Source organism: Zingiber officinale, chromosome 10B, assembly GCF_018446385.1.
Source record: "Zingiber officinale cultivar Zhangliang chromosome 10B, Zo_v1.1, whole genome shotgun sequence".
Taxonomy (NCBI): domain Eukaryota; kingdom Viridiplantae; phylum Streptophyta; class Magnoliopsida; order Zingiberales; family Zingiberaceae; genus Zingiber; species Zingiber officinale.
The window spans coordinates 44,430,658-44,449,920 of record NC_056005.1 but is presented as its reverse complement, the minus strand read 5'-3'; positions in this window follow the sequence as shown (position 1 = coordinate 44,449,920).

The following is a 19,263-nucleotide window of genomic DNA, read 5'->3' as shown; positions in this document are numbered from 1 at the left end:
TTTTTACAAAAAATAAAATCATCCAAGAGTTTTTCCTTTTTCCTTTTAATTTTTCCTTTTCTTTCATCTTGATTGAATCAATCACTAATTTTAATTTTGTGATGATTTTAATTAAATTAATATGGTCGGCCACTTGCTTGGGCACCAAGCAAGGTGGCCGACCACCTCATCAAGGGGGAAAAGGAATTTTATTTTTATAAAATTTTACAAGAAAAACTCTTATAAAATTTTACAAGCTCTCTTTCCTAAAGTAGGAGTTAAAAAAGGAAAGTTCTAAAAATTAAAACCATGTTTTTAAAATTTAAAACTTCTCTTACAAAATTTCCTTTTCTTAACATGATGATAGAAAATTTTAATTTTAAAACTTATCTCCCTTTTTCTTAAACCGTGAGGATGGTTAAAAAAGGAATGTTTTAAAACTTTTAAAACTCTCTATTAAACATGTGGCCTAATTCAAATAAGGAAAGTTTTAAAATTAAAATCTCTCTTTTAAAACTTATAGTTTTCTACAAAGAAAAGATTTTAAAAATTCAAAATACTCCTCCTATTTGAATTAATCTTGGCCGACCCCTACATGCTTGGTCACCAAGCAATAGGGTCGACCCCTATAAAGAGGATGTGGTCGGCCCTTGCTTGGTCACCAAGCATTGGACCGGCCCACTTCTTGGACACCAAGAAGAGCCAGCCTTACATTTGGATGCACTTGAGGCTATAATGAGGCTACGACAGGGGCCTAGAGGAGAAATTAGTTTTGGCCTTCCGATGAGCTTGAGTATCCCGTGTTCGCCCCGAACACACAACTCAGGTTCATCGATAATAACTCATTCCACTAGAGAGTTATTACCGCACTACCGCACCAATCCCAAATTACATTATGGGCTCCTTCTTATCATGAGTGTGTTAGTCTCTCTGTGTTTAAGATTACAAATGTCCACTAATTAAGTAAGTTACTGACAACTCACTTAATTAATATCTAGCTCCAAGAGTAGTACCACTCAACTTTATTGTCATGTTGGACTAGGTCCACCTGCAGGGTTTAACATGACAATCCTTATGAGCTACTCTTGGGGACATTCTCAACCTAGATAACTAGGACACAGATTCCTTCTATAATCAACAACACACACTATAAGTAATATCATTTCCCAACTTATCGACATATTGATTTATCGAGCTAAACCTCACCCTTTGATAAGTCAAAGAAATAAATATTAAATATATGTGCTTGTTATTATATTAGGATTAAGAGCACACACTTCCATAATAACTAAGGTCTAATTTTTTTACTAAGTTAGTACAAAAAGAACTTACCTAAATGATCCTACTCAATACACTTAAAATGTATTAATGTAATTTATTAGTCAAGATAAACTAATATTTAATTACACTACGACTATTCTGATGGTTTGTTCCTTTCCATCTTAGTCATGAGCAACTTGTTTATAATTCATAGAGAACCGATAACATGATCTTCTGAGTGTGACACCACACTCCATGTTATCTACTATATAAATTAATTAAACAATTACATTTAACAAATAAATGCAGATATTGACCAATGTGATTCTTTTATTTCAACAAATAAATGTTTACAAAAGCTATGCTTTTAGTATACACTCTAACACTCTCGGTGGCGCCGGCGAGACCCACGAAGGAGGTTGCTGGCGGCGGCCGAAGAAAGCCACGAAGAGCCCCCTCTCTCACGAAGATGAACAGTGCCTCTTTTAAAGCAAAGCCCTACCCATGCTGAATGACCAAAAAAAACCCCTCCCTTCTTCCCCAATTACCTTTATGTCCTAAACCACATCTGGATCATAAGCCTCCCTTTCAAGTCTAGTCGAAGGAAGTGCAAGTCCGACTGACTAGACCAAGGTTCGTAACAGAATCGCTACCGAATGCGAAATCAAAACTACATAATCGCTACACGTCGACCGAGTAGCTATGGCGATGCCGGGCAAGTGACTCAAGTAGTATCGGGCGTGCGGCCGAATGGATAGTCGAGCGATACTGGTCGGATGGCTACACTGGTGCTGACCGAGCGGCTCCGAGAATGGCCAATCGGGAGATCATAAAATACTGGCCCGGCAATCGAGTAGCGCTGAGTGAGAGGATGCCGAGCGGATGAGCGATGACGAAACGCAACAACAAAGAGACCGATCGGGTGATCGGAAGGATGTCAATCGAGTGAGTAGACGCCAAGTAGACGGTGCCAAGCGCGCGATCGAGAAAGTGTCGGTCGGTCGACCATAAGATGCTAACTAGACCATCACGAGAATGTCGAGCACTATACCAAGTGATTTGAGTGTGGGTGAACGGGCGGCTGAGCTATCATAAACTGCCGCTCGGATTATCGTAAAACGCGACTGAGAGACTGAGCGAGAGGCAAAGCAGCGCTGGGCAGGCATGGAGCCTAAAAATTGAGCGGGAGCATAGCTCGTGAAATCGAATGCGAACAGAGACGAAAAGTCGTGAGCCCAAAGGGCGCATCGCATGTGGACTGAACTGGAGTGCCACCCGTGAATCGAAGGCGCGTGGAAGCGAAAGTCGTGAGCAGAACGGGCGCATAGCCTATATTCTAGTTCGAAACCAGTGGAGACACTCTTGTCCATAACGGGGGAGATGAGATGTTCTAATATGTCGGCCTGCGCCCCGTGGAAATCGCTTGACCCTGAACAGGGGAGATAAGAAAATACGCTAAGCTGGTCCGCGACCAGTGAACACTGCTTAACCCCAAACGGGGGTGATCCAGTGATAAGGACGGGGGATCCTCGTTGGCGGAAGGTCAACGGCATACGGCCGGGAGTCCTCCCGGTCGGACCAATACCTACAACTGGCGACAGAAGGGAACGCAAGAGGACAAAGGAGACAGGGGATAACATTATCCTCGAGACACTTGTCGCCGACAAGTAGCAGAGTTGGCGGCCGAGTCGTACATAGGATCATACGGCGGAAGCTTCCACCGTCACATCCGGGATACGCTCGGACGATTGCGGAATGGCACCAGAGGTACTTTTCTGACAGAGGCTTGTTAAGGTATGTTTGGGGAAGCGTGCACGTATAGAGAAGCGTTCCAGCGCCTCCCCGGGGTCCTATATAAGGACCCCCAGACGTCGACGAAGGTATGCGCAAATCTTTACTGTAGCCACATTACGCTGCCTCTTTCGTTGCCTGACTTGAGCGTCGGATAGAGTAGCAGCAGAAAGCTCAGGCCGAGCGGGCAGCACAGCAGGCAACATCAGCCTCGGGGGGCCGAGCGCCACCCGAAGACAGGCAGGAGCAGCTCTCAATATGGGGGCAAAACAAGGGGCCGACCGGCACTCAGATGGGGGCGCTGCCTGCCCCGATACCTTTTCATCGGGCTTTGTTCCAGACGCCCTCGAAGGTGGTGCAAGCTAATCAAGACAAGGGATCTTCATCGGACGAAGCACCCGTCTGGGACGTCAGAAAAGGAAAGGCGCCCCGAACGGACGCATCACCCGAGCGGATCAACCGACAGTTTTCAGACGCCATTCTTCGCGATCCGCTGCCAAAGCATTATATGCCCCCTGCGATCGGGGAGTACAACGGGACAACCGACCCAGACGACCACCTAGGTCAGTTCGACAGAACTGCCACTCTGCATCAATACACCGATGGTGTGAAGTGTCGGGTGTTCCTCACCACGTTGTCGGGATCGGTGGTTTCGAAGACTACCGGATGGATCCATCATAAGTTTCAAGAAATTCCGAATAGCGTTCCTTTATCATTTTGCAAGCAGCAGGCGCCACCAAAAGACAAGCGTCAACCTATTTGCCATCAAGCAAGGTGCAAGGGAGCCGCTCCGAGCGTACATTCAGCGCTTCAACCAGGTGTGCACAAGGCCAACGAATACATCAATGTGGAGGAAGCCCAGGCGGCAAGGAGGAAAGAAGCCCTGAGTGACCAACCAACTTCCGCCGAGCGGAAGCAGCCCATCAGTCACCAGCCACCCAGAGGACCGAGAGCTGGAGACATCCATCCTCATCAACACACTCGGCCGCACGTCGTCCAGCAAGTCGCGGCTGATCGCCCCAAGCCTAAGGGGAAGGTATGGACTCCGATGTTTTGTTCACTCCATCAGTTGGCTACTCACAACACCCGCGACTATCGGAGCCTCCCCCCCATTGTTCATCCTACGCCGAGGAGCTACCGGCGCCGATCGCCTTCACCAGACCGGCGACATCAACAATAGAGCCTCGTTCAAAGGATAGAAAGGAGATCCCCCGAGCGGCAACATCGTCAGCAGCACGGAGCCCACCATCGGGTATCACACGAATGACCTCGACCTTCCGCTCGGGAGGAGGAAAATAGGGGCAACGCATCTCAGGGAAAGATCAACATCATCGCCGGAGGCCCGACCGACGGAGATTCCAATAGAGCCAGAAAGGCACACGCAAAGCAGCTGAGGATTCATGCGGTCAGCTGCAGCCAGGAAAGGGCGAGCGGACCCGAGATCAGCTTCGGGCCTAGGGACCTTGAAGGAGTTGAAGTCCCACACGATGAAGGCCTTCCACCAACTGCAAATAGACCAAGCTGAACTACTGCCAATGATGACCCCCCTCTACAAATTCACGGGGAACGAAGTCTTGCCGGTCGGCCAAGTCCGACTAGCTATCTCGTTGGGCGAGGAGCCGCTCAGAAGGACAAGGACCACCACCTTCATCGTGGTTGATGCTCCTTCCGCATATAACGTTATCTTGGGACGACCGGCGCTCAACGAGTTCCGGGCGGTCATCTCTACCTTCTGCCAGAAGATCAAATTCCTAGTGGAAGATCAAGTAAGGGAGGTGCGGGGAGACCAACTGGCGGCTCGGAGATGCTATGTGGAGATGGTCCGAGCCGAATTCAAGTCCGCTCGGAAAGTGCCGCGAGTCGAGGTAAATGTTATTACTGAAAAACCACCTTCTTTGGTTTATGAAGAAAAAGAGGAGGTGCAGATTGACTCTTCCCGACCGGAGGCTACCACCTTCATAGCATTCGATATGGAGGAAAAGCATAAGGAGAAGTTGATCAAATGCCTACGGCGAAACTGCGATGTCTTCGCTTGGTCGACCCATGAGCTGCCAGGGGTTTCGCCGAGCGTAGCGCAGCATGAACTGCACGTCCGGCCGGACGCTCGGCTGGTGAAGCAAAGGAAGAGGGACTTTAGCGCGGAGCAGAATGTGATCATCCGGGCGGAGGTAGAGAAGCTTCTGAAGGCCGGCCACATAAGGGAAATACAATTCCCGAGTTGGCTTGCAAATGTGGTTCTGGTCTCCAAGCCGGGCAACAAGTGGAGAGTCTGCATCGATTTCCGGGACTTGAACAAGGCATGCCCGAAAGACTTCTACCCCTTGCCCCGGATCGATCAACTGGTGGACTCCACGGCGGGGTGCGAACTGATATGCATGTTGGATGCATACCAAGGCTACCATCAAGTGTCGCTCGCTCGAGAAGACCAGGAGAAGGTCAGCTTCGTCACGGCGGACGACACCTACTGATACAATATAATGTCGTTCGGGCTAAAGAACGCAGGAGCCACCTACTAGCGTCTGATGAACAAGGTCTTCAGGGAGCAGATCGGACGTAACTTGGAAGTGTACGTGGACGACATACTTATCAAGTCCTTCCGGGCGGCCCATCTCTACGCGGACATGGAGGAGACCTTCCAAACATTGAGAAGATATGGCGTCAAACTTAACCCTCAGAAGTGCTTGTTCAGAGCAAAAGACGGGCGCTTCCTGGGTTATATTGTGACCGAGCGGGGCATAGAGGCGAACACCAGTAAGATAAAGTCATTGCAGGACATGCCGCCTCCCAGAAATCTCTGAGAGGTACATCGTCTCACCGGTCGGATAACAGCGCTGTCAAGGTTTATCTCTAAGACCGCCGACCGGAGCTTGCCATTTTTCAAGATTCTCCATAAAGCCACCAAGTTTCAATGGGACGAGGAGTGCGATCGGACATTCGAAGAATTGAAGACTTATCTGAATTCCTTACCCGTGTTGGCGAAACCAGCCGTAGGTGAGCCGCTCCATATTTATCTATCTTCAACTGAGCATGTTGTGGGTTCAACATTAGTAAGGTCGAGCGGAGAGGAACAGCCAGTATACTTTTTAAGTCATATCTTAAAGGATGCTGAGTCTCGCTACACCGGTCTCGAGAAGTTAGCTTTCGCCTTGGTCCTTGCCGCTAGAAGGTTGCGCCCTTACTTTTTGGCGCACACCATTATTGTGATGACGAATAGCCCGCTAGCAAGGGTACTCCTGAACCCTGAAGCATCCGGACGACTCATCTAGTGGACGACGGAGCTAAGCGAATTTGACATCCAATACCAACCCCGCTCGGCGATCAAAGCACAGTCCTTGGCAGACGGATCGTCCACTCGGCTCGGAAGCGGAATTGGGATCATGCTACTTTCGCCTCAGGGAGAGCGGATGCATTTATCCGTTCGGCTGGACTATCGGGCAACAAATAATGAGGCAGAGTACGAAGCCCTCATAGCCGGATTGCAGGCCGCACGGCATGTTGGAGCCAGTCGGGTGGTGATCCACTCAGATTCCCAGCTTGCCATTCAGCAACTCATGGGCGCTTTTGAGAGACCGGCTTCACCGAGGTAGTGGTCCTGAAGATACCCCGAGCGGAGAACCAGGCGGCAGATGAGTTAGCCAAACTCGCAAGCTCAATATCGCCGATCGTCATCCAGCAACCAATCGAGCAGGTATCTTTGGTAGTGCACGTGGACCGGATGGATGACCTCACATTCCCGAGTGATTGGAGAACAACCATCTCAGAGTTTCTACTCTCGGGTGTCACGCCGCCCGATCGGGACGAAGCTCAGCTACTGAGGAGGAGAGCTGGCCGGTTCACGCTCATCGGAGATCAGCTTTATAAAAAGGCGTTCTCCCGACCTCTGCTGAAGTGCGTCAGCTCGGAAGATGCTGAGTACATTCTCGAGGAGGTACACCAAGGATCTTGCGGAGGTCATCCGGGCGGCCGGTCTTTGGCTAAGAAGATCCTGCTGGCCGGATACTTGTCTTTCCTGTCAGAAGTACCACAATTTCTCGCATAAGCCGACGGAAGAAATGAAAGCGTCCACAGTGTCCTGCCCGTTCGACCAGTGGGGCATGGACATCGTAGGACCCTTCCCTATGGCGACCGGACAACGGAAGTTTCTATTGGTGGCAGTAGATTACTTCTCCAAGTGGGTGGAGGCCGAGCCATTAGCCAAGATAACCGAGCAGATGGTCAAGAAATTCATATGGCAGCACATCATCTATCGGTTCGGCATCCCGCGTCGGCTCGTGTCGGACAACAGGCAGCAGTTCGTCGGAAAGCAGCTCGAGGAATGGTGCAATGGATATGGCATTGAACAGCACTTCACATCTGTGGCGTATCCCCAAAGCAATGGTCAAGCCGAAGTAGCCAACCGGGAGATACTCCGAATTCTTCGGGCTTGGCTCGACCACATGGGAGGAAGCTGGGTGGACGAGCTGGCGGGAGTCCTATGGATCCAGAACTACGACGAAGATAATTCCGAGCGGAGGCAGCTAGAATTGGACTTGATCAACGAGGAGCGAGCCAAAGCGTCCGTCCGGCTGATGGCCTACAGGCAGAGAATGAAGCAGAACTACAACCGCCGCGTGATTCCTCGAGCATTCTAGGTGGGCGACTTGGTCTGGAAGAAAGTGAAGCCGGTCAGGGACGTAGGCAAGCTGGAGGCTCCCTGGGCGGGACCCTTCAAGGTCGTCGAGAAGCTCCGATCTAGAGCTTACTAATTGGAGGATGAGGATGGACGACGGCTGGATAGGCCATGGAGCGCAAACCACCTCCAGCCCTATCGGGCCGGATGAAAGGTGCGCCGATATAACATATTTTCATGAATATTCTGTTCGGATGTATCTTTTGGCTGCAGGAATGAAAGTTATAAGAACAAAACAAAGGCACGAGTATTGTACGCCCAGCGGTTATCTGTATGAAAACACGGCGAAGACCCCGTGCCGTTCGACCGGGTGTATATTATCCGAGCCAAAGGCTCGATGGTGAAGACCCCGTGTCGTTCGGCCGGGCGTATATTATCCGAGCTAAATGCTCGATGGGGAAGATCCCGTGCTGTTCGGCCGTGCGTATATTATCCGAGCTATAAGCTCATTATTGAAGACCGTCGAGCTCCGACGTTAAACCCTAGAGTCGAACCGACGACTATAAACCCTCTGGCCTGAAGACCGTCGAGCTTCGACGTTAAACCCTAGAGTCGAACCGGCGACTATAAACCCTCCGGCCTGAAGACCATCGAGCTTCAACGTTAAACCCTAGAGTTGAACCGGCGACTATAAACCCTCCAGCCTGAAGACCGTCGAGCAGCGACGTTAAATCTTAGAGTCGGACCAGCGACTATAAACCCTCCGGCCTGAAGACCGTCGAGCAATGACATTAAATCTTAGAGTCGGACCGGCGACTATAAACCCTCCGGCCTGAAGACCGTCGAGCTCCGACGTTAAACCCTAGAGTCGAACCGGCGACTATAAACCCTCCGGCTTGAAGACCGTCGAGCAGCGACGTTAAATCCTAGAGTCGAACCGACGACTATAAACCCTCCGGCATGAAGACCGTCGAGCTCCAACGTTAAACCCTAGAGTCGAACCGGCGACTATAAACCCTCCGGCCTGAAGACCGTCGAGCTCCGACGTTAAACCCTAGAGTCGAACCGGCGACTATAAACCCTCCGGCCTGAAGATCGTCGAGCTCCGACGTTAAACCCTAGAGTCGAACCGGCGACTATAAACCCCTCGGTCGAAAGACCGTCGAGCGGCGACGTTAAACTCTAGAGTCGGACCGGTGACTATAAACCTCCCGGCTTGAAGACCGTCGAGCGGCGACGTTAAACTCTAGAGTCGGATCGGCAACTATAAACTCTCCGGTCGGAAAAAGATAATAAAGAGGTCGACCTGTGAGTCGAGAGGCCGATCGACCAGGTTCCCAAAGGTACTTTGTGAACATCTATCGGGAATCCCATTTAAAGAAGTGGGGGGTGTTCAGGCGAGCGGCCTGGTTACAAAGAATACTTCATGAAAAATTCCTTTGGAAAGCAAGGCTGGACGAGAAACGATTAACAAGGGGGAGACGTGAACGGCAGTAGTTCGCGCTCCGATCGGAAGACACAAGCATTGACAAACAAAAGAGTAAGCTAATAAAAATACGGCATATCTTCATTAGAATTTAGGCCCTTAGAGCCGATCGGAAGGGTTACAAAGAACACTACTCAAGGAAATCATAAATGGTCTTCGGGATGGAAGAAAGGAGCACCACGTAGTCTTCAGCCGGGATGGTTTTGGAGTCGGGGAGCTGACCCTTGGACTTCAGATAGTCCGTCGTGGCGGTAATGGCCAACTCAAAGGCAGTATACATCCGTTCACAGACCTTCTCAGAAAATTCGTTCAAGCGGATGTGTTGCTGCTTCAGGGCGGCGACCCGGCCTGGCTCGGCCTCTTGATACTTCTTGAAGGCAGCTTGGGAAGCTTCAAGAGCTTCCTGCAAGTTCTTCAGTTCGTCCTTATGTTTGATCGCTTCACCCGAGCGGCTCGTCTTCTCATCGTCCAGCTGCTCCGTCAACTCCTTAACTCGTTGTTCCAGGCCCCGCGCCTCGACATTTTTTTTCTCCAGATCGGCGATGGCCGTCTTTTTCCGATCGGTGGCTAGGCTTTTTTCCGATCAAGTGTCTTGACCTGTCTTTCGAGTTCAGCCAGAGTATGGGCCTGGTCGGCCGTCTTCTTTCGCTCCGCCTCCAACGAGTCTTTGGTCTTCTTGAGCTCTTTCTGCAGCTCGACATATGAGAGGCTCTGGGAGGACGGACCGCCTGAACTCTTCAGCTTCTTCAGCTCTTCGTCCACCATGGCCAGTCGATTGGCGACAGCGATCTCCTCCACCCATCTCTGACATAAACAAGAGTATTAATAGTCGATCGGAAAGAGGGTGTAAAGGACTTCGGAAGAAAACACACTTACCCTAGTGGCCTGCTGCATATAGCTGTTGGCCAGTTTGCCGAGTGGAATCAACGCGACACGGGCCCGAGCATCGGCCCACATCTCGGCGAGGGGCCCCTTCATGGTGATCATATGCTCGGGCGCAGTCGGTCGATCAGACTCGGGCAAAAGTTCCTCGGTGGGAAGATGCAAGGTGGCTCTGATTGTGCGGCTCCGACCGGGAGACGTGTGAGCAGATGCAGAAGGAGCAGAAGCTGGGGCGGAGAATTTGGACAAAATAACCGAGCGCTGGACCCGGCTGGGGGCAGGTGGAAGAGCGCTGACCGGCACAGCCTCAATAGTGTTGGCAGGCAAGTTTAGTTGAGACGGAGTCCGATCGGAGGATAATGCCTCCACCATTGGAGTTTTCCCACGAGAATCGGACCCCGCCCGCTCGGATACGCAAACAGCAGAAGTAGCCGATCGCAATGGTGTATCCGTCCGGCGCCTTTTTTACCTAAGCGGGCGCTTGTCTTCCGGATCGGAGCCTTCCTCTTGCATGGCTGGCTCCCTGTTTAAAGTATTGCCTCCCGTCACCTCCACAGGGGAGGCATGAGCGGCTGACTCTTCCGCATGTGTCTCGCTCTCACCCTCGTGAGAGCTGACCGGAGTGATGCCCAGTCGCTCCATCTCTTTGGCGGCTGCCGCCTCAAGCGCCTCGGCTTTTCTCTTTAAAATCCCGAGCATCACAGACTCCATGACGATATTTGCTGCAAAGGAAAAAGAAAAAATCAGTTAGCACTCAAAGTATTTGTGCAAGTGAAATTCTTACCGAAGCTGCTCGGAAGTGGAGTGTGGCTCGGACTCAGGCCGAATATATACAACACGCCTTCAGGCAGAAGCTTGTTGATATCGAGCTTCAGACCGGCAAGCAGGTTCGCGGCCTCGAGATAGTCCGGTCGGGTCTTAAATCTATTTAGCTCGGGAGAGGTAGGCGGTCCGACCTGCCATTTGGTTTGGAAGGGAGCCCACTCGGGGAGACGAAGATAAAAGTAATACTCCTTCCAGTGTTTATTGGAGGAGGGAAGTTTATCAAAGAAGACTAGACCGGGCCGAGCCTGGAATAAATAGGTACCCAGCTCGGACTGCTTGGGATAATAAAAATAGTAAAAGATTTCCAGTCGGAGAGGGTGCGGTGTATCTTAAACAGTACCACCACTCCACACAAAAGGCGAAAAGTATTGGGAACTAATTGGGCGAGCGGAAGACCAAAGAAGTTGCAAACATCGGCAAAGAAGGGGTGAAGAGGAAACCGTAGACCGGCTGTAAATTGGTCGCGGAAAAAACAGATGGCTCCGCTCGGCGGTTTGTGAGGCCGAGCTGTGGGTGAGGGTAGAATAAGTTCGAAGTCGGACGGAATGTCAAAACCATCAAGCAGAGCCTCGGCGTCACGCCGATCGAAATGAGACTCCATGGTAGTATACCAGGGACCTAAAGTGAGATCTACGGGTCGGGATGAACTGGCCATTATCCGACCGGGCAGGAAAGCAAAAGCCGAGATAATAGAAAACGACACACGGCAAGGAGACGATGGAAGGGACAGTGACCAGAAGACGGGAACTCTACAAAAAAGATGAGGAAAACAGAGAGGGAAGGCGGAGGAACCTTACAAAGAAGCTGGGGATCGAAGGAAGGCGGTGGGGAATCGTCGGAAAACGGAGAGCAGGGGTCGTCGGAACGCTGAAGCACCGGAGAAAGGCGGCGAGATACGCGAAGGCAAAAGTGTGATGGCGTAGGAAGGTGGCGGCTTTATAAGGTCGGACCCGATCGACCTCGACCGTCCGATGCAGGTCACAGGAACCGAGGCCCCCATCGGGCCGTTCATTTCAAACCGCCGACGTCCCATCGGACACATCGCCGAGCCGTACGATGACGCCAGCGGAGGCGCCACGTGGCACCATGCCATAGGGGCGCATTTAATGAGCGCCATTACGGCACGCAGCGCGCATGCTCGGTCTTAATGGAGAGGATTTGCACGAATTCCGAGGAGATCCGAAGGGCGTTAGCATTGACAGTCGATGCAGCAGCGATCCCAGCGCTCGGAAGTGTTGGTTGCTACTTGGAAAACCTAATGGTTCCACTGTACAAAAATTTTGTACAAAGGTCTGAACCTTTTCCTAGCTACCATGTGTTCTTTTAAATTAAACTCGGATCGCCTGCGGGCTGCGGAACTTAACACGTTTGATCCTAAGTTTAATTTATTTGTTCTTTCAAGTTTAGACTTGGATCTCCTGCGGAACTTAACACGTTCGATCCAAATCACCTAGGTTATTAATTCCATTAAATATTAATTTCCAAAATTGGCTTCCAGGACTGCATGGCGAGGCACATGACCTTCTTGGATATGGGAACAACCACCACCGCCTAGACAAAGCCTTTTAAGGAAAGCTAATATTTAATTTCCTTAAATAACTTTAGGTCAACCAAAAGGAACAATCAAATCACAAGGAAAAGAAAAATAAAAGAACACAACATCGAAAACTAATTCAAAATACTAGAATCGCATGCCTCTTGTATTTGGTATTTTTACATGGAGATAAAACTAAAATGATGTGGAAAACTATATTAGTTATACCTTACTTAGTAGATAATGACCTCTTGATCTTCTACCGTATTCCTCTTCTAATACCGGACGTTGTGTGGGCAACAATCTTCCGAGACGAGAACCACCAAGGCACCTTCTTCTTCCTTCCTTCAAGTTTCGGCCAAGCATATCTTCTAAAGGATGAAGAACTTTTTTTTTTCACCAACCAAGCTCCAAAGGATGCAAGCTTTCTCTCCTTTTTTCTCAAGCTAGATCCGGCCACATCCTCCAAGCTCCAAGAGATAAAGGATTTCGGCCACACAAGAGGAAGAGAGAAAAGGAGAAGGGTCGACCACACCAAGGAAGAAAAGAGGGAGAAATTAATAGAGGTTGTTTGCCATGAAGCCTCCTCTACCCCCTCTTTTATAATCCTTGGTCTTGGCAAATAAGGAAAATTTAATAAAAACTTTCTTAATTCTTTGGCCATTGAAAAAGAAAATTTATTTAATTAAAAATAATTTTCTTCTCATCAATTATAATGGCCGGCCATATTAAAGCTACAAACAAGGAGAATTTTAATTAATTAAAACTTCCTAATTTGTCTCCAGAAATTTATAAAAAATTTCTCCAATAATTTTCATCCCTTCATGATTGGTTAATAAAAATGAAATTTTATAAATTAAAATCTTTCTTTTAAACATGTGGATAAAAAGAAAGTTATCTCTAAAAATTAAAATCTCTTTTAATCTACAAATAAGGAAAGATATCAAATTTTTTCTTAATCTCTTGTAAAAACTTATAAAAGAGAATATTTAATTTTTAGACTCTCTTTTAAATCATGAACATGGTTAAAAAGGAAAGTTTTCTTAAAATTAAAATCCATTTTTTAATCAACAAATAAGGAAAGATTTCAAATTTTAAACTATCTTTTAAACATGTAGATGATTTACAAATAAGGAAAGTTTTTACCAAAAATTAAAACCATCCTTTTAATCTACAAATAAGGAAAGAGATTAATCTCTTCTCTTAATCTTTTGTAGAAAGCTATAAAAGGAAATTTTTTAATTTTTAAACTCTCTTTTAAAATCATGATATCCACATAAGAAATAATTTTAATAAAAATCTTTTTTAATATTCTAGTGGCCGGCCACCTAAGTTTGGGACCCAAGCTTTGGCCACCAACTAACTCATCCACTTGGTCTTGGCGGCCCTAGCTTGGGTTCCAAGCTAGCTTGGCCGGCCAGGATGAGTAAGAAGGTGAGTATGTGGTGGGTATAAATCTCTATATACAAGAGGCTACGATAGGGACCGAGAGGAGGAATTGGTTTTGGTCTCCCAATGAAATTAAGCATCCCGTGTTCGCCCCGAACACATAACTTAATTTCATCAATAATAATTCATTCCACTAAAGAACTATTATTGAACTACCGCACCAATCCCAAATTATATTTTGGGCTCCTTCTTATTATGAGTGTGTCAGTCTCCCTGTGTTTAAGATAACAAATGTCCACTAATTAAGTAAGTTACTGACAACTCACTTAATTAATATCTAGCTCCAAGAGTAGTACTACTCAACTTTATCGTCATGTCGGACTAAGTCCACCTGCAGGATTTAACATGACAATCCTTATGAGCTCCTCTTGGGGATATTCTCAACCTAGATTACTAGGACACAGTTTCCTTTTATAATCAACAACACACACTATAAGTGATATCATTTCCCAACTTATCGGGCTTATTGATTTATCGAACTAAATCTCACCCATTGATAAATTAAAGAAATAAATATCAAATATATGTGCTTGTTATTATATTAGGATTAAGAGCACACACTTTCATAATAACTGAGGTCTTTGTTCCTTTATAAAGTCAGTATAAAAGAAACAACCTCTAATGGTCCTACTCAATACACTCTAAGTGTACTAGTGTAATTATATAGTTAAGATAAACTAATACCTAATTACACTACAACCTTCCAATGGTTTGTTCCTTTCCATCTTGGTCGTGAGCTACTGTTTATAATTTATGAGGTACTGATAACATGATCGTCTATGTGTGACACCACACACCATGTTATCTACAATATAAATTAATTGAACAACTACATTTATCATAAATGTAGATATTTAACCAATGTGATTCTTATTTCTAGATAAATGTTTATACCAAAAGCTTAGACTTTTAGTATACATCCTAACAGGAAGGAGCCGAACGGCCGTGAGGAGGGACATTCCAGGGTGGCATGGCGATGTCATTCAGGCCGATCGGCAGTTCAGTCAGTTGGACTTAGCACCTCCTTCGATTAGACTTGAAGGGGAGACATGTGATCCGGTGATAAGGATGGGGGATCCTCGTTGGCGAAAGGTCAACGACACGTGGAGGTCAAAGGTCGAGAGATTCAACCCTGAGACCGGCCGACCAGACGAAGCAGGCTGATCGACCGGACATTGCAGGCCGATCGACCGGGAATCCCCCGAACCGAATTAAGACAACCCGACTGGGGGTCGGGTTTCTGATGCTCATAGGTAAAAAAGGTTTCAAGGCCGAGCGGGATGTCCGTTCAGCCAGGGCACCAGGCAACAGAGACAGGAGCAATCTCATCCGAGCATAAGGCCGGGAGTCCTCCCGGTCGAACCAATACCTACAACCGACGACAGAAGTAATACGCCTGCCGAGCGGCTTACCCACTCGGCCCTGGAACAGACGGGGAACGCAAGAGGACAAAGGAGACAGGGGATAACATCATCCTCGAGACACCTGTCACCGACAAGCAGCAGAGTTGCGGCCGAGCCGTACACAGGATTATACGGCGAAAGCTTCCACCGTCACATCCGGGATATGCTCGGATGATTGTGGAATGACGCCAGAGGTATTTTTCTTACAGAGGCTTGTTAAGGTATGTTTGGGGAAGTGTGCACGCATAGAGAAGCGTGCCAACGCCTACCCGGAGTCCTATATAAGGACCCCCAGACGTCGAAGAAGGTATGCGCAAATCTTTACTGTAGCCACATTACGCTGCCTCTTTCGTTGCCTGACTTGAGCGTCAAAGGGTTGTCGTCGGGAAACCCCACGTCGCCAGCGTCCGTCGACTCAGCGCTCGGACAGGATCAGGGGGAGATAGAATATATCTGATAAGTTGGTCCGAGACCCGTGACGACCGCTCGACCCTGCACGGGGGAGATAGAATATATCTGATAAGTTGATCCGAGACCAATGAAGGCTGCTCAACCCCGAACGGGGGAGATAGAATATATCTGATAAGTTGGTCCGAGACCAGTGACGACCGCTCGACCCTGAATGGGGGAGATAGAATATATTTGATAAGTTGGTCCGAGACCAGTGAAGGCTGCTTAACCCCGAACAGGGGAAATAGAATATATCTGATAAGTTGGTCCGAGACCAGTGATGACCGCTCGACCCCGAACGGGGGAGATAGAATATATCTGATAAGTTGGTCCGAGACTAGTGAAGGCTGCTCAACCCCGAACGGGGGAGATAGAATATATCTGATAAGTTGGTCCGAGACTAGTGAAGGCTGCTCAACCCCGAACGGGGGAGATAGAATATATCTGATCAGTTGGTCCGAGACCAGTGACGACCGCTCGACCCCGAACGGGGGAGATAGAATATATTTGATAAGTTGGTTCGAGACCAGTGAAGGTTGCTCAACCCCGAACGGAGGAGATAAATGCTCGTGAAGACTGCTCGACTCCGAATGGGGGAGATAGATGTTCGCCAAAAATGCTCGACCCCAATGGGGGAAATAAATGCTCGTGAAGACTGCTCGACCCCGAACGGGGGATATAGATGTTCGCCAAAAATGCTCGACCCCCAACGGGGGAGATAAATGTTGGCCAAGAATGCTCGACCCCCAACGGGGGAGATACAATATATGATAGTGACAATCGCTCGACCTCGAACAGGGGAGATAAAATATCTGATAAGCTGGTCCGAGACCAGTGACGACCGCTCGACCCCGAATGGGGGAGATTGAAGATTCGATGAGCTGGTCCGAGACCAGTGAAGACACTCGACCTCGAACGGGGGAGATAAAATATCTGACACTGGTCTGATATTAATGATAATTACTCGACCCCGAACGGGGGAGATAAAATATCTGATAAGCCAGTCACTTAACCCCGAATGGGGGAGATACACAATCTGATAAGCTTGACCCCGAATGGGGGAGAAAGGACATCCGAGGAATTGGTACATGAAGTGGTCTTCAAGCCGGGGTTTTTATAGTCACCGGTCCGACTCTGGGATTTAAAGTCGCCACTCGACGGTCTTCAAGCCGGGGTTTTTTTAATCGCCGGTTCGACTCTGGGATTTAACGTCGCCGCTCGACGGTCTTCAAGTTGGGGTTTTTATAGTCACCGGTTTGACTCTGGGATTTAACGTCGCCGCTCAACGGTCTTCAAGCCGGCGTTTTTATAGTTGCCGGTTCGACTCTGGGATTTAACGTCGCCGCTTGACGGTCTTCAAGCCGGAGTTTTTATAGTCGCCGGTTTGACTCTAGGATTTAACGTTGCCGCTCGACAGTCTTCAAGCCGGGGTTTTTATAGTCGCCTGTTCGACTCTAGGATTTAACGTCGCCGGTCGACGGTCTTCAAGCTGGAGTTTCTATAGTCGCCGGTTCGACTCTACGATTTAACATCGCTGCTCGACGGTCTTCAAGCCGAAGTTTTTATAGTCACCGGTTTGACTCTGTGATTTAACGTCGTCGTTCGACGGTCTTTAAATATAACTCAAACTCGACCGATCGGCACGGGGTCTTCGTTAACGAGCTCGGGGCTCGGATAATATACACCCCGTCGATCGGCACGGGGTCTTCGTCAACGAGCTTGGGGCTCGGATAATGCACGCCTCGCCGATCGGCACAGGGTCTTCGTCAACGAGCTCGGGGCTCGGATAATGCATGCTCGGCCAATCGACACGAGGTCTTCGCCAACGAGCTCAGGGCTCGGATAATGCACGTCCGGTCGATCGGCACGGGGTCTTCGTCAATGAGCTCGGGGCTCAGATAATGCATGCCCGACCGATCGACACGAGATCTTCGTCAACGAGCTCAAGGCTCGGATAATGCACACTCGGCCGATCGGCACGGGGTCTTCGTCAACGAGCTCGGGGCTCGGATAATACACGCCCGGGCAATCGGCACGGGGTCTTTGTCAGCGAGAGACTATGATAAACTCTATGACCGAAAGAGAATATAGCTGAAAAACTAACCTGCCGACCAGCAGAGGGTCTGACTCAATTTCTCGACACCCGAATACCCGTGGAGTGAGGAGGATACGATATACTCGTTGAAACCCCTCAGGGCCATGAGGATGTCGAAACTTTCCGGGTCGTCCGTCTTCACATTTCAGACCAAGTGCGTTCCCACAGACGACGCCAATTTGATCCTGTCGGGAAGCTGAGAAGACGGACCTGCCGGTGTATCGTGTCTAGAATGTTGACCGCATCTCCATGACCTGGATGGTGAGCTGTCTCCTGTGTTGACCAAGTCGCTCGGAATCCTCTGATCAACAGCACTTGTAGCCATCGACCGGGTCACCCCGGTCTCTGGTACCCCGATGCTCGAGGTGCATTTCAATAATATATAAATAGTCGAATAAATGAATAGCAGAATAATGACGTAAATGAGATATGAATACAGGGACATACCCTGGCCCGGGGGGAGGGGGCGCCCTCGGATGGATGGGTGAGCTGATCGCCGTGTTGCTCGAGTCGCCGCTGCTGTGCAGAGTATATAGATGTCCACCAGATGAGTAGCTGGCTCCGACGGCTCGAAGCCGGACGCAATGTGGATCCGCAGGACGAAGCACGGTCCGACTACAGCATCAGCCCGCAGGCTGGAATAGGGACAAGAGGACCGGAATACAACAGCGGCGCGAAGGCCGAACACACTCTCGGCTCGCAGGCCGGAATATACAAGTAGTACGATACCTGAGCACTCGAACGACAGCTGCCTGGAGGCGACTGAGATGCTGATCGCCGACGTCGGCGGTTGCCAGAGGCGGCTGAAGACACCGACTACTGCGGGAGGAGGCGGCACCGGCCGCTGGATACGCCGGCTTCTGCTAGAGGAGGCGGCACTGGATGCCGGAAGAGGAGGCAGCGCTGGACGCTATACGCGACGGCGGTACTGTAGTGGAGACTGGAAGGCAAGGGGTAGAAGAGAGGAGTAGCCAGCAACCGGCTCTGGCGCCGGCGAGGGAGGAGGAAGAAGGTTGGCGGCCCCCTCTGTTTCTCCCTGGCGACGGCGGAAACACTCCCCTTTCCTCCCCCGAAACACGAACTGGCCCTCTCCTGGCGACGGCGTTCCTTCGGCAGGAGAGATCCCGGTGCCGACGGCGATCTCTCGATGGTGCCGACGAGACCGATGAAGGAGGTTGCTGGCGGCGGCCGAAGGAAGCCACGAAGAGCCCCCTCTCTCACGAAGATGAACAGTGCCTCTTTTAAAGCAAAGCCCTACCCATGCCGAATGACCAAAAAACCCCTGCCTTCTTCCCCAATTACCTTTATGTCCTAAACCACATCAGATCAATATTATATATATGAAAATTATTATTATTATTATTATTTAAAAAATCCTCAGAAATTATTTATTGAAAAACATAAAAAATTAAAAATTATGACGAAATTGAACGAATTATGCTAAGATGGGCGGATTATTGACAATTATGATATGTTTAAAGCATGTTTACCTTGTGAAAA